General features: G+C 34.4%; 1 protein-coding gene across 14 annotated transcripts in view; it reads right to left on the reverse strand.

Moving 5' to 3' along the window:
* Positions 1-13,058, reverse strand: part of CREB1 (cAMP responsive element binding protein 1) — a 57,193-nt gene that overhangs the window by 42,704 nt on the left and 1,431 nt on the right. The gene's annotated exons all lie outside the window — the stretch shown is intronic.

The following is a 13,058-nucleotide window of genomic DNA, read 5'->3' on the forward strand; positions in this document are numbered from 1 at the left end:
AGATGCATGCACACACACACAATTATGCAGGCCACTTAATATTTATTACCTCCTTTTACTATACGGTTCATAGCAAAGATGGACTAAAAATACGTTGCCTAGCCTCTTAATCTTGGGCAAATATAAAAATATTACCATTCAGATATGATACATAAAATTTATCAGTTTAACAGTCCTTTTCTTAATTTTCAAAGAGGATAGAGCAGCTTTTTTCTTTCCATCTTAGAAAGTATCAAGAAATTTATCTGACTAGGATTGTATTACTTTTGTACCTTTACATAGTCAAGACGATATTCAAAAATTTCAATATAGTTAGGATAAACATTCCAGTAAAGTGTCTATTTGAGAAGACAGTATGCTGCAATAGTCAAGAGTGGTGGAATGCCAAACACTGAGGATAAATACAGTATTAATAAATTTGGGCATTTATTTTCTGGTAAGAAAAACGGTGTAAGCAAAGACTTTAATAACAGTAGGCCTTTAGAGAAATGAGTGAGTCAGTGGCTGGTGTATAAAGGATAAAAGATAAAGGATGGTCATTTCTAAATCAATCTGCAGCTACTAGGGCAAAATGAGAATATGAGAATGATGTCTCAAAGTTAAGTTAATGGGTTTAGAATTTTTATGTTGCAATGTATTTTACTCTGTAAAGCAATATATCCCGAGGTAACTCACCAGAAGTCAATAATTCACTGTTTTAAACTAACAGGATCTTCAATTTTAACAACTTACATTATATACAGTATACTTGTATTATAGCATTATATCCAAGTACTTACATGTTGGGCACTTGCTCAAGTTACTGGAGATGAAGAAATAAATTTTTTTTAAAACTTTGTGGAATTTATATTCTAGTGTGTGGAGATAGAAGAGAGAAAGTATAACAAGTAAAACATGTAACAAATCAGAACACAGTTAAGTGTTGGGTAAAATATAAGGGTGGGAAGGACGCTGAGGGATTTTCAATACTATAAAAGTGGATACCTCATGGATAAGGTAGCATTCAAATTCACCTACCCAGCACCTATACAGAACTATACCAAATCAGGGAGAAATATCTGGCAGTACCAAATTCTGTAATAAAGGTCACTGAACAAGAAAGCAAGCCTGTATCATCACTTTCACTAACAACCATTAAGTGAAAGCAAAGAATGCTGTAAATCTTCACCTTGTTCTTTATCCTAAAATACTTTGAACTCTAAGAAGTGCCCAGGTCCTTAAGATCCTAAACATTCTAGCTCAAGTTTATGAAAAATAAATCCATCTCCCTCACAAGTTTACTTTTTAATCCCTTAAATCTATGACAAATGTAATCCAGTTTAGAATGAAAGGTTCAGTATTCATAGAAATAACTACGAATTTTGACTCTGAATAAATAATACATTCATAACTAAGAGAACATATGAATATAGGCCATGGTTTTTAAAATGCAAATGACCTTTATTATAAACGAGGGGGGAAAAAAAAAATCTGCTCCTGTATCTAGCAAGTGGGTGACTCCTGAACTCTTTCACCAAGTCCAGAGATTTAAGGAAATCACAAAAGCAGACTTTAAAGTCTCCAGAGTAATCACAGAAAAAAGTCACATTTGGGCACATGATTTTAAAACTAAATGACCAGTTTGTTGTCACAGTCAAATGTATTACTAAAAATATTTTGCAGAAAACCTAAAAACATCTAAGGCTCATGTACAATACTTTTTACATAGTTATTTTGTACTTGTTAATTTTTTAGTATACTACAGCTGTTTGAAAGCCTTGCTAGCATACTTGTACATATTTAATATGTCTTGATTAAGAGTAATATTCTGAGTGTTATGATTAATTTGAGCTTCCCTTGTAGCTCAGTTGGTAAAGAATCTGCCTACAATTCAGGAGACCCAGGCTCGATTCCTGGGTTGGGAAGATCCCCCGGAGAAGGAAATGGAAACCCACTCCAGTATTCTTGCCTTGAGAATCCCATGGACAAAGGAGCCTGGTGGGCTACAGTCCATGCGGTCCCAAGAGCTGGACACGACTTAGCAACTAAACCACCACCACATGATTAATAAAGCAAATTAAAACTAAATGTTCAGCTGCTATATAAAGGACTCTAGCTTTCCAGGAGTCAACGATTATGGTGCACTGCTTCTTCTTTTTACCTCCTGTATGCTTTTTGGTTGTTAACCTTGAGATACTTCATTTATCTTCACTCTATGCCCTATTAAGCAGAACTGAGATGTATGCAATCAATACTGGAAATTTAATGCTTCAGGTTTCTGATGCTAATAACAGTCATTTGGTATTAAATACAGCATACTTTCACTGAAACCAGATAGGAAAATAGCATATTTGAATGTTGTAACGTATATGTATACATGTGTGTAGGTATGTACACATGTACACAAGTATACTCCACGCTCAACACACGTACCAACTCCAGCTGTAAGAACCTTATTAGATTAGAGACTGATTTAGTTCAGTTCAGTCGCTCAGTCGTGTCCGACTCTTTGCGACCCCATGAATCGCAGCACGCCAGGCCTCCCTGTCCATCACCAACTCCCGGAGTTCACTCAAACTCACGTCCATCGAGTCGGTGATGCCATCAAATTAAGGTTATATATATATATATGTTTTTAGGGAAAGAACCAGAATAGGCAATGTGAAAAACTAAAATAACTTGGTAACTTTACCAAGCTACGTAAATTCTGACATAATTTTCAGAAAGTTTTCTCTATGATCCTACCAAGATCCTTCTCCCTTAACTGGAATACAAATCCATACTTTATTTAGCCTATAGTCTAGTATTAGAGGAAGGGAAGAAAAGCTGTATCTGAAATTAATCCTATATGATCTGAATCTGATGAAATTTAATCACTCATGAGACAAAAGTAAAAGCTTGAAAATGTGTTTATATGTTTTAATAAATTATTAATAGTAATTGCCAGTACTCAACTACCATTACCTAAAACAAAAACAAAAACACATACAACAAAAGGGAATCTTTTCAATGTTATTTATTAAAACTAATTCTCTAATTTATTTGTTTATTGGGCTGAACTTAGAGAAAACCACCTTAAGTTCAAGATTTACATGTTATGATTTATTGCAGTTTTTGGATTACTACAGTATTTGAATGCTATTTTTAATAAGTTATTTTAAAATATGTAGTATGCTCTGTAAGAAACTGTCCTCAAAGGCAGTACTTAACTGAAATGAATTAGGAAAGTTATTATTTGATCTACATAAACCATCCTCATATTCTAGTGTGACTAATTCTATACTATCTTTTAATAAGAAAGCTTTAGTACTTTCTCACATCAGTTACTGTTATTTTTTTAAGTACTGGCAAAATGTATCTGTCTTGTTTTCCTTCAGGTAAGACTACTTGTGGCTCTAAAACAAGCCTTCACATATCTGGTCACCAAGAGACAAACAATGTTGCTTAGCAAAGCAGCAGCTATGACTATGCATTATTTTACATAATAACATTTTACTGAACTCTTCCCATTCTTTCTATCCAAACACCCATCTGATACCATTTTCACAACTTTTTCCACCTTTAGCCTTACAAAGAAGTGACCTTATATAAGGTTCTATATATGAAATTCTACTAGATTTTTGAAGCTGCTTTTTTTTTTAAAGGGAAAAAAGCATTATGCACCTCCTACATGTAATTACTTTTAGAAGAGCAATTTCCATGTTGAGTAAAGAGTGAAGCTGTCTTCAAATTTCAAGTTCTGCTTCATAAACTAGCTCAAGGCTAAAACTGTTAAGGACTTACAGAAGTTATGCCTGGAGGTTAAATATTTATAGCCCATTATTCCATTTACTCAACCTGAGTGACTATGTGAAAATCACTATATTGAAATGAAAAATGAATGTCCAAGTGTTTTAAAAAAAAAGTGTATAAAGTTAACGTTTATTATTATAACAGTTTGTTTTGAACTAAATTTTAAATGCTAGTCTTGGTGAATTATTTACATACTAGACAACAAAGAGTGAAAATCAGTTTTCCCGAAGTAACACAGTACACGTTACATGGCAGGAGTCATAAGACAGGAATTCTGGCTTTAGCTCTGACTTCACAGATGGAGAACTAAAGATGTTAAGAGATTTCTAAGAACTTTATAAGACTGTTTAGGGCTATGCACATCTAGTTTCTGATATTATAAAAAGTGAAGAAATATATGGCAGCAGAACTGCATAAACTATTAAGCAACATGCTAATCATTTTAATTATATTTGGCTTACTAGAAAAATCTCAAGCACACAAAGCACCAAGGATATATTGAACTATATCTTAAAAAATAGCCATGGTTAATCTACAAAGATGAAAAATGACATGTAGACCACAGTCGACTTTATGTAAAGTTTTGATAAGGACTCACTTCATATTTAGATATCTTTTATCTCTAATCCTGAAAAATCAAGTCCAGCATTTCATGTAAATGTACTTTATTATCAACCTGATAGTGACTTCTGGTAATCACTTTGATTAATAGTCTCATGCTATTTTTCCTGTTTCAGAGGTGAAAAGCGTTAGTAAACCATCGGAATTAATTTAGACTCCAGTGAAAAAAGTTTATTTTTAAGCTATGAAAAAACAAATCTAATTTCCTTGGCTTTTAAAAAATAAATCTGTAATCTGTCTAAGCAATTACAAGTGTCCGACTATTTGCGATCCCATGGACCGTGGCCCGCCAAGCTTCTCGTCCGTGGAATTCTCCAGGCAAGAATACTGGAGTGGGTTGCCATTCCCTTCCTTCTCCAGGGAATCTTCTCTACCCAGGGATGGAACCCAGGTTCTCTGGCATTGCAGGCAGATTCTTTACCGTCTGAGCCCCAGGGAAGCCCCTAATTGTCTAAGCATATGCATATATGTCAGCTTCCTCTAACCTCAGGGGGATTGGTTTTAATCCCTTTCGTGCAAAACCTTAAGGGGGATTGGTTTTAATCCTGCTTTTCAAATCTGTGACCCTCCAAGAGGAATTCATTCATTGTAAGTTTTCATGCATATTACATAATAAGTGTTCTGCCAAAAACTATGGGGACTATAGAGTAAAGCAGCCAAGAACCCTTTCTCTCAAAGGGCTCACAAACTTACCAAAGAGCTAGGCAAGTATAAACTAATCCCTACCATCAGTTTACATATAAATTCCCTCCAAACAAGTATTTAGTTAATAATTATTTCAAACCATAAACTTTTTTGAAATGACAGAAAAACAATGAATTATGGAAAAAAGGAAAGCAAGAGCTGGCTATTTATGGTAACCTTTCTGTTGATGCAGACTTGATTAATAAGATAACGAAATCAATATTTTTACAAGACTTTGGCTACAATACTTCCTTCAAGTAAATGAACTTTTATAAACCAAAACTATTGATGAGGAACAACAAATTTTAATAATCGTCAATAAAGCTAAACCTTCAAAACTTTCTTCACAAAGAGATTATGCTATTAATATTCAGAGTGACGAAGACTATGCTTTACTGTTATTTCTTGCCCAGGGAAAATGTTCTACTAGTTTGTAAATTTAAATTCTCCAGAGGTCAGTTTAGTCAACTACAAAAAATGAAGGAGTTAGTACCGCCTCCATGGTGTGTGTGTGTTAGTCACTCAGTCGTGTCCAATTCTCTGCGACCCCATGGATTGTAGACTGCCAGGCTCCTCTGTCCATGGGATAATCCAGGCAACAGTACTGGAGTGGGTAGTCATTCTCTTCTCCAGGAGATCTTCCAGACCTAGGAATGGAACCCATGTCTCCTACACTGTAGGCAGACTGCTTATGCCCAAGATACCAGGGATGCCTCCATGGTAAAAGTCTGCTAAGTGTGAATTCCCCTAATACAGGAGAATTTTTACATTCATGAGTAATACACTACATTCACACAAACATAATAAATTCTCTAGTAACAAATAATTCACAAAAATTTGAATTAAACTTCGTTTCAAAGTTGCTATTTCTTGATATTTACCTTTGCTTCTTTTGGTCAGTACTCAAAACTAAGGAATCTGGACATAGGATAAAAGAGAAGATCAGAGCAAGTGGGGTGTAATTCCAAATATGTACTATATTTTTCATTAAATAGTCGTGGCTTTCAGAGATATTTAGAAAATGTCTATAATAATTAAGAATTTATAATGTCCAAGATATGACAACAAAAAGTACAAGCAATGAAAGGGAGAGAAAAAAAAAAGATGAGTTGGAAATTGTCAAAATTAAAAACTTGTGTGCCAAGGAAGTGAAGACAATCCACAGAAGAAAGTTTCATAAATCATACATATCTGGTAATAAACTTGTATCTAGAATAACAACTATTACAACTCAATAATAAGACAAATAACCCAATTTAAAAATGGGCAAAGGATCTGAACAGACACTTCTTCCAAGATATACAAATGGCCAATAAGTACACAAAAAGATGCTTGACAGCATTAGTCATTAGGGAAATGCAAATCTAAACCACAATGAGACTACGTCTCACCCACTACAACGGCTACAATGAAAAATAAAAACAAGTGTTGAGGATACAGAGAAATAACTCTTATACACTACCAGTGGGAATGTAAAAGGGTACCACTCTAAGCCTGGCAGTTCCTCAAAATGGTTAACATAGTTACCATATAAGCCAGCAATTCCATTCCTAGGTATAAACCCAAGAGAAATGACAACATGTGTAATAAATGAATGTTCGTGGCAGCATTATTCACAATGGCCCAAAGGTTCAAATGTCCATGAATTCATGAATAAAATATTGCATGTCTATAAAACAATATTATTTAGCAACAGAAAGGAATGAAGTCCTGATAAACATGGATAAACCCTAACAGTTTTACTGTGTTAAGTAAAAGAAGCTCATCACAATGCAATCCATTTATATGCAATGTTCAGAATAGGCTTCCCCAGTGGCTTAGCAGGTAAAGAATCCACCTGCAATGCAAGAGACACAGGAAAGGTTGAGTTCGATCCCTGGGTTGGGAAGATTCCCCTGGAAAAGGAAATGGCAACCCACTCTGGTATGTTTGCCTGGGAAATCCAAATCCCATGGACAGAGCACCCTGGCAGGCTAGTCCATGGGGCCACAAGGAGTCAGACACGACTAAGCACTAAAAGAATTCAGCACTGGAGACAAAAAGTGCCTAGGGAACTTTAGTAGTTGCCTAGGACTGGGGGTATGCAGCCCGGTTACCTACACTTTAGCTTGTCATATCACACCATTCCTCTATTTATGTTGTTCCTCCTCTTAAATGAAATTTAAAGCTTCCTGCTTCACACTTAGGGCTCCTAGATACTGTGGATTTACATTTAATACGACACTTTCTTCACCTCAAGAAAGGTGAATGTATCAAGTTCATTCTGCTTCCATGTCTTCACTTTTGTTGTCCATGCCACTGCCCACAAAACACTCGCCTTCGTTCTCACCTTCCAAGTTCTTCCGTATGCAATTTGAGTACTATCTTCTCATAAGTTTCCTCACTGAACACCTTTTCTTCTAAACTCAGTAGTCCTTCAAGACAGTGAGAACTGACATTCTGCCACATATAAACCGTTTTTTATTATACTTGTTTCTGTCATCTCCATTATACTGTAAGTACCTTAAGGGCAGTAAAGCCACATACTCAGGCTTCTATAGCAACTAGAACAATGGTTTATTTAATATCTCTAAAAATACTTGATTAAATTTTCTTATGACTATTTCACCAACTATGAAAAAGATGATGTTCAATAAATGTTCACAGAATGACTAGATGGATAAATGGCAGTAACAGCAGACAATAAATATTTTAAGAATATGATGCCCTTTTAAGAGTAAAGAGTTCAGAAAAAGCAATAAATTTCAATTCAACGATGACAAGGTATTTATGAATCTCCTATTGCGAATTGCTTACACAAAAAGGGATAACCCCCCTCAAAATTGTTACTCAGCTTCGTTTAGATTACAAACATTTTTAGTTACATCTATACTGTCATATTCTTGCCTGAAGAATCCCATGGACAGAGGAGCCTGGGGGCTACAGTCTATAGGGTCACAAAGAGTTGGACACGACTGAAGCAACTTAACACAGATACTGTCATATAATAACAACCAGAAATTCAAACACAGATAACCACTTCATTAGAGAAAGACTTAAAATTAAAGAAAGAAATCTTAGTTTCCAAGATTTAGTCATCTTTGGTAGACATTTTCTAATACCACTGGTATAAACTCTCAGGCCCATCCTCCACTCAGACACCAAGGTCATTACTTAGTTATTTTAACTTCTCACTTAATTCTCTCTTCTCCAAACAAATGTATTTACTTTTCTCAAAAGGAGTAAAAAAGTTAGCATCAATGCCTCAGACTTCTTACTCTCTAAACCTTGATGAGTGATAGAATATTCAGAGATTCTAGATAAATCCAACCAGGAAGAATTTGTTCAGACAGCCCATTTCACTTATGGTAAACTAAACTTTACTAATCTTACCTCAACCCTGAGGAAAAGCAACTCAGGTATTTAAAAGTTTAACGAGGGGTACTATTCTTAAACTGTGATTCATGTAATTGATTAAATACATAAAGGTAATTTTTCATCACTGGTTATGTAAAATACTGTCATCTACTTATCTGCTGTAATTAACACCAGAAATCTTTGCCCCATCTTCTTACTGGTAACAGAGGAGACAGGTAAGCAAAACTAGGTAAAATAATGAAACACATCTGTACAGGATCAGGACTGGCAGAGCTAAGCAAAGAGAAAAATGCAAAGCAAAACACAAGACAAAGAGTTTGTATATACTAAGGGAGCATACTGAGTCAGAAGAGAAACAAATGTGTTTCAAATGTCTCAAAAATCTACATTTACAGATTTGATAGTATAAATTTAGAACCATACTTCTTGTAACTTCAAAAAGTTGACCAAGACTAAGCACTTATAATGACTGAGTTAGCATATTTATTAAATTGGCAGAGGAAAACAAGTAGCCATTTTCACAGCATCAGTTTGTTGTTTTAGTTCACGATCTTTACCTCCAATCCAAAAGGCAATTCACCGATACAACGAGACTGTGAGAAATCATTTAATTCCCTGGTAGCCCCTAGATATGTTCCAGAGGAAAACTTTCCTGTCTTTACAAATTTCAATTATCCACTCCCGACCCCTACCAATCTATAAGTGCTTTGTAAACATTTTAGTCATTGAGTGGGTAAAATTGGCATGTATTAGTATTTTGTATAATACTAGTGAATCCTCAAAATAAGACAATATTCTTACATTAAAAGCTTTAATATGTCAAGTTAAGCATACAAAGAATGAGATCACCAAAACAGCTTCATTTAATGATTTGTTTTTTCAAAAGATAAGAGAGCTTTCTGCGTCCCTGCTGCTAGATTATTAGTTATCATTTTCTAAGTTTAATCAACTTAAAGACCTTATAGCATGTGTATTTTAAAGATAAATATACTAACAGATGTATATTTAAAATGTACAAATAGTTAAATGCTGCTTAGAAGGTCGAAAAAAAGAAAAAGAGAGCATTGAAACTTTTCTTTTGTGCTTTTGTTGAAAGGAGTTATTACTTGGGCCAAGTAATAACTTGGCCAAGGATTTCCACAGTAAAAGAAAAAAAAATTCATCTAAGAAGAAAAATCTCAGTAGAAAATCGTATAGGTGAAACTGTTTATTTAGGTATCAAATATAAAACTCACTGATAACTACACCAAGAAATATTAGAAAATCATCAAAAAAAATGTTAATGAGTGTGTAAAAAATTAACTCGGAGAAAGCTAGTACAGTAATCAAGATTACTGGGTAATCGCATCCCATGAGAATGGTCTACTTAAAAAAAGATCTAGACTACGTAAGATGTTCTTTCTCATTTAAAGAGAAAACTATAGACTTTTATTGGCGGAAATAATAAAAGGAAGAGTCTGTTTAGGGCTCTAAGGACCACAACAAAGACGTTAAATACAGATTAAATTTACTTTGAGAGTTAATTCTTATACAGCTTGCTTCCCTATTCATGTACATCTCAAATATTTTAATAAAACTTAAAAAAAACCCCTGAAACTGAAGATAATCGAGGGAGTTTAAATAACTTGCTATCTCTCATTCAAATGAAATCTTTCATTTAAAGAAATAAAGGCGTAATAACAGATTTCCTTTAAAAAGCCATGAGAGTTAAAAATAAAATCAACACACTAACTGGTCAATAAACAAAGGTATATCCAGATGATAAAGTGCCTGATAATGAAAAGAATGAAGGTCTTTATGTATTGACACAACCCCAATGCTAAGCCGTGTTAAGTGAAAACTGCCGAGATACAGGAGTGTACACAGCATACTACCATTCAAATAAAAAAGGGGATGTGGCAGGAGAGTACATACATACTGGTTTGTACATGGATAGAGTACCTCTGAAAGGACAAAAGAGAAACTGCTAACACCTGGGTGATTGGAGGGTGGGGGCAAAAAACATGACCTTCTGCTGTATGACATTTTATGTGTTCTGAATTATGGACTATCTAAAAGAATTACTTATTAAAAAATAAAAACTGGAAATACAAAAGTATAATCCTCTTTTCTTCCATCTTCATCAAGTGTGATCTCTCTTTCCTTTTGACTGCTTTCTTATGGCATATATTCTGCCTTATTAGTCATCATGTCCCCAACAGTTCCTTGAGGGTAGAGAGATATGACAGTGTAATCCATCTTTGGATTTGCTGCAGCTTCTGGCCTAGTGAATTAAAACACAGTAACAATAATGATGAAGGATAATTTAAAACATAAAGGAAACATTTGTTGACCACTTGTGACATGCCTAGAGTTTAATATGTATTAACTCATTTAATTCCCACATGTGTCTGAGTTAGATAACTGTTTACTTAAGATCAAGGAAAATGAGAAGTACAGAGAAGAAATCTGCCCAAGGTTCCACAGCTAGGAAGTTAAAATAAAACTTAAAAATAAATTTAATCCCCAAGGAAGTACTTTATAATTACCTGACAACACTAAAAGTAGCTGGCATTATTCTAACAGATAAAGAAACAAAGACTGAGAAAGATCAAGAAACTTCATGTTGGTCACAAAATTCCTTGAGGGTAGGCACAGGATAATAGTGGCAACAGCAGGATTCAAACTGGCCTGTGATTCCCAAACCCAGTGCTTTTTCCACTAACTACCTTCTCTGTCACAGTAAATACTACTGTTTGCTGCCACTGCTGCTAAGTCACTTCAGTCTCGTCTGACTCAGCGCCATAAACTGTGTTTCAAGTGATAATGTAGAAATGTGTTCATACTTGAGTAAGAAGAAAAAAAATCCTTTCATTTTCTTTTTCTCATTCTCTGACTACTATCCTTAAACTCAGATTTGAGCTCTAACTAGTCAATAAAGAAGCCATCACTTGAAGTGACACTATGTATCAAGAAAGATACGCTTGTAAGATTGTATCACAGGCTGGCTATAAACAAGTCCACATAACCATGTCTGATAAGACATTTACAGAATAAATGAAATTACAAATTTCACTGATACACTGTATGAATAAGAGTACAAGAATTTTTTTCTGTGTAAATAAAGGAAAAGAATTTTTAAAATGAGGTGAAGTGAGGGCTATATACCTGCTTTTACTGTAGCCATATTATATCCCCCCAAATAAAACTCAGTGTCTTAGAATGAAAAATAAAAGTACGTCTCTATGAAGAAACAAAAATGTCTATTAATCAGATCTAATCATGAAAATGAATTTCAGAAAGCAGAAAAAGGTGCCATTTTATGAATAAGTTTCCTTAGGCTCTTCTTTGGGGGAGAAAAAAAAATGATTCAAAAGGAGTTACACTGGAGTTTTATATTCCATAAGAAATGCCCTTTTAATAGTTTTCAGTTAATTTCTATCAAAGACTCACTGGCTTTCTGAATACACGTCCATTAAAAAAAGGTTCAAGCAGATTTAACTGTAATTTCTGCTGATCCCTGGGAGGGGGTAGAGTATAACTTAGTAACATGTTACAAAAAAATATCCAAATATTAATGATTACAAAAGTTTACGAAGTTTCACCTGAGACTGGTAAGAATTAGATTATGAATTTATAATTAAAAAATTTAAAAGATCTTTTGGATGAAACAAAAGAAAAAAACTATCATAACTTTAAAAAAAAATTCAACAAAGGAAGCGTCATTGTCAGATAGTATCTGTAAGGGCAAAGAACTGTTCAACTTATGCTGGTTTGCAGAAAATCCTTAAGGAAAACCAGTAATCTATGGCATCATCAAGACCATAATTTCCTCAGTGTTTGGAAATAAAATCATCTTCCCAACCCTTAACGGAAAAATACTGTTTATTTCATCTTAATTAAATTTCTTGGCAATGAAAAATGGCCAATGTGGTTTTTTTTTTAATACTAGTAATACAGCAAGGAGGTTTTGGAAAAGTGACTTGGATAAAGAATATCAGAAGACAATGCTCCTACTAACAGTATTTATTCCTAACAAGAAACCTTGTATCAATCACCATTCTATCATACCATGAGACAGGGAAGTATTTTAAAAAGAACCTTTTGCATCACCTAAAATAACCGTTTTGGCTTTATATTTAAATCAGGAAATGAATGTAAAAGATTTCAACAACTGGCAACCAAAAGTATTTTATATTAAACCTTTAGAAGGCAGAACTGATGAAAGCTAACGCTAGCATGAAATTTTAACTTCTGAAGAAGGTAAGAGAAACTTAAATAGGTCACATCCCATGGTCCTTTAAAAACTGTCTTTTAATTTTTGATGTGTCAATGATTTTTCTGCTGTCCGTTTTCCCCAATAGGGCAAGAAAAAAATAAACTTTGTGGCTTAAATTATTGTGGGTCTGGGGCTAGGGTTACCTACTACGGGCGAGGCAAATAATGGATACTTTTAAATGGCTATTTTTAGAATTAGGGTTAACCAATCTCGTATTTAAGAAAGATGTGAGAAATATGGTCGGGGTGCGACGGGAGATCCAAAGGACCCAACACCACGGCTGCCCCCCGCCAAGGTGATGTGAAACAAAAGTACATCGCTAATACTCGTTTCAACGAAGTGTTTCAGAATGATAGCTCTCAAGTGA

The sequence above is a fragment of the Bos grunniens genome, chromosome 2 (assembly GCF_055505025.1).
Source record: "Bos grunniens cultivar Pamir isolate PY7600 chromosome 2, Bosgru_T2T1.0, whole genome shotgun sequence".
Taxonomy (NCBI): domain Eukaryota; kingdom Metazoa; phylum Chordata; class Mammalia; order Artiodactyla; family Bovidae; genus Bos; species Bos grunniens.